Genomic DNA, 2,500 nt, shown 5'->3' on the forward strand with positions numbered 1-2,500 from the left:
TGTGGCGTGGTGTGTGGTATGTTGCATGGTGTGTGCTGTGCTGTGCTGTGCTGTGCTGTGTGGTGTGGTGTGTGGTGTGTGCTGTGCTGTGCTGTGTGGTGTGGTGTGGTGTGTGGTGTGTGCTGTGCTGTGCTGTTCTGTGTTGTGTGGTGTGTGGCGTGGTATGTGGGGTGGTGTGTGGTATGTTGCATGGTGTGTGCTGTGCTGTGCTGTGCTGTGCTGTGTGGTGTGGTGTGTGGTGTGTGCTGTGCTGTGCTGTGTGGTGTGGTGTGGTGTGTGGTGTGTGCTGTGCTGTGCTGTGCTGTGTGGTGTGGTGTGTGGTGTGCTGTGTGGTGTGGTGTGTGGTGTGTGGTGTGCTGTGTGGTGTGGTGTGTGGTGTGGTGTGGTGTGTGGTGTGTGGTGTGGTGTGTGGTGTGTGGTGTGGTGTGTGGTGTGCTGTGGTGTGCTGTGTGGTGTGGTGTGTGCTGTGCTGTGCTGTGCTGTGTGGTGTGTGGTGTGATGTGGTGTGGTTGCTGTGGTGTGTGGTGTGCTGTGTGGTTTGGTGTGTTGTGTGGTGTGCTGTGTGGTGTGGTGTGTGGTGTGGTGTGTGGTGTGGTGTGTTGTGTGGTGTGTGGTGTGCTGTATGATGTGTGGTGTGGTGTGTGGTGTGCTGTGTGGTGTGCTGTGTGGTGTGGTGTGCTGTGTGGTGTGTGCTGTGTGGTGTGGTGTGCTGTGTGGTGTGTGGTCTGTGCTGTGTGGTGTGTGCTGTGTGCTGTGTGGTGTGTGGTGTGTGCTGTGTGGTGTGCTGTGTGGTGTGGTGTGCTGTGCGGTGTGGTGTGCTGTGTCGTGTGCTGTGTTGTGCTGTGTGGCTGTGTGTGTGTGTGTGTGCTGTGTGGTGTGCTGTGTGGTGTGGTTGTGGTGTGTGTGTGTGCTGTGTGCTGTGCTGTGTGTGTGCTGTGTGCTGTGTGGTGTGCTGTGTGGTGTGCTGTGTTGCTGTGGTGTGGTGTGCTGTGTGGTGTGCTGTGTGGTGTGTGTGTGCTGCTGTGTGGTGTGCTGTGTGGTGTGCTGTGTGGTGTGTGGTGTGCTGTGTGTGTGGTGGTGTGCTGTGTGGTGTGCTGTGTGGTGTGGTGTGCTGTGTGGTGTGCTGTGTGGTGTGCTGTGTGGTGTGTGGTGTGCTGTGTGGTGTGCTGTGTGGTGTGCGTGTGGTGTGCTGTGTGGTGTGCTGTGTGGTGTGGCTGTGTGTGTGTGTGCTGTGTGGTGTGCTGTGTTCGTGTGGTGTGCTGTGTGGTGTGCTGTGTGGTGTGCTGTGTGGTGTGCTGTGTGGTGTGCTGTGTGCTGTGTGGTGTGCTGTGTGGTGTGCTGTGTGGTGTGCTGTGTGGTGTGTGGTGTGTGGTGTGGTGTGTGCTGTGCTGTGTGGTGTGGTGTGTGCTGTGTGGTGTGCTGTGTGGTGTGCTGTGTGATGCCAGGCTGTCAGGCTGGTCGGCTTGGCTCTGTATCAAGCTACATGATTTGATTTGATTTGATTTGATTTTATTTGATTTGATTTTTAGTGAACTAGACTGCCGGTAAGCTGGGCTTAAACATTATGATTTAAATTGATTTAATTTGATTTTATTCTTGTTAGTGATCCAAACTGCTGTTCGCTGGGTTATACACAACACGATTTGATTTGGGTACTTCTATTTGATATGATTTTTTTTATAGTAAACCAGACTGCTGGTCAGCTGGGCTCTATAAGCAACATGAATTGATTTGATTAGATTTCATTTTATGCCAGAAAAATGAGTATGGCTGCCTACATGGCGGGGTAAATAAATAAAACGGTCAAACACGTAAAATGCTACTTATCTGAGTGTGTATGTGTGCGTGCCTGAAACCTGATTGAATGACACGGGAAACGAATGATGAGCGCCCATTGTTAGCCGTCAGTCGAGCTCTACCCAAGTTTGTTGTGCAAATGACCCCGAGTTTATAAAGCGCTTAGAGCTTGGTCTCCGACCGAGGATAGGCGCTATATGAGTATCCATATCATCATAATATCATATAAGTGTCCATATCAATTCCCTCTCCTCCCCCCCACCCCCACCCCCAACCCCTCTCTCCACGCCCCCAATCCACCCAGTCCTCTTCTGGAGCCTGTTTTAACCTTCCCCAGCCAGGTCATGTACTCATACTTGTGTTTGTAAAGCGCTTAGAGCTTGGTCTCCGACCGAGGATAGGTGCTGTATAAGTATCGCATAGAGCTTGGTCTCCGACCGAGGATAGGTGCTGTATAAGTATCGCATAGAGCTTGGTCTCCGACCGAGGATAGGTGCTGTATAAGTATCGCATAGAGCTTGGTGACCGTGGATAGGTGCTGTATAAGTATCGCATAGAGCTTTGTCTCCGACCGAGGATAGGTGCTGTATAAGTATCGCTTAGAGCTTTGTCTCCGACCGAGGATAGGTGCTGTATAAGTATCGCATAGAGCTTGGTCTCCGACCGAGGATAGGTGCTGTATAAGTATCGCATAGAGCTTGGT

The 2,500-nt window shown here is 51.8% G+C and overlaps 1 protein-coding gene across 1 annotated transcript in view; it reads left to right on the top strand.

Annotated features, from left to right (window-relative positions):
• The window catches only part of LOC143300278 (hemocyte protein-glutamine gamma-glutamyltransferase-like), a gene marked incomplete at its 5' end in the record, with an annotated part of 33,694 nt that overhangs the window by 26,574 nt on the left and 4,620 nt on the right, over positions 1-2,500 (top strand). The gene's annotated exons all lie outside the window — the stretch shown is intronic.

This window comes from Babylonia areolata, chromosome 26 (genome assembly GCF_041734735.1).
Source record: "Babylonia areolata isolate BAREFJ2019XMU chromosome 26, ASM4173473v1, whole genome shotgun sequence".
NCBI classification, from domain to species: Eukaryota; Metazoa; Mollusca; class Gastropoda; order Neogastropoda; family Buccinidae; genus Babylonia; species Babylonia areolata.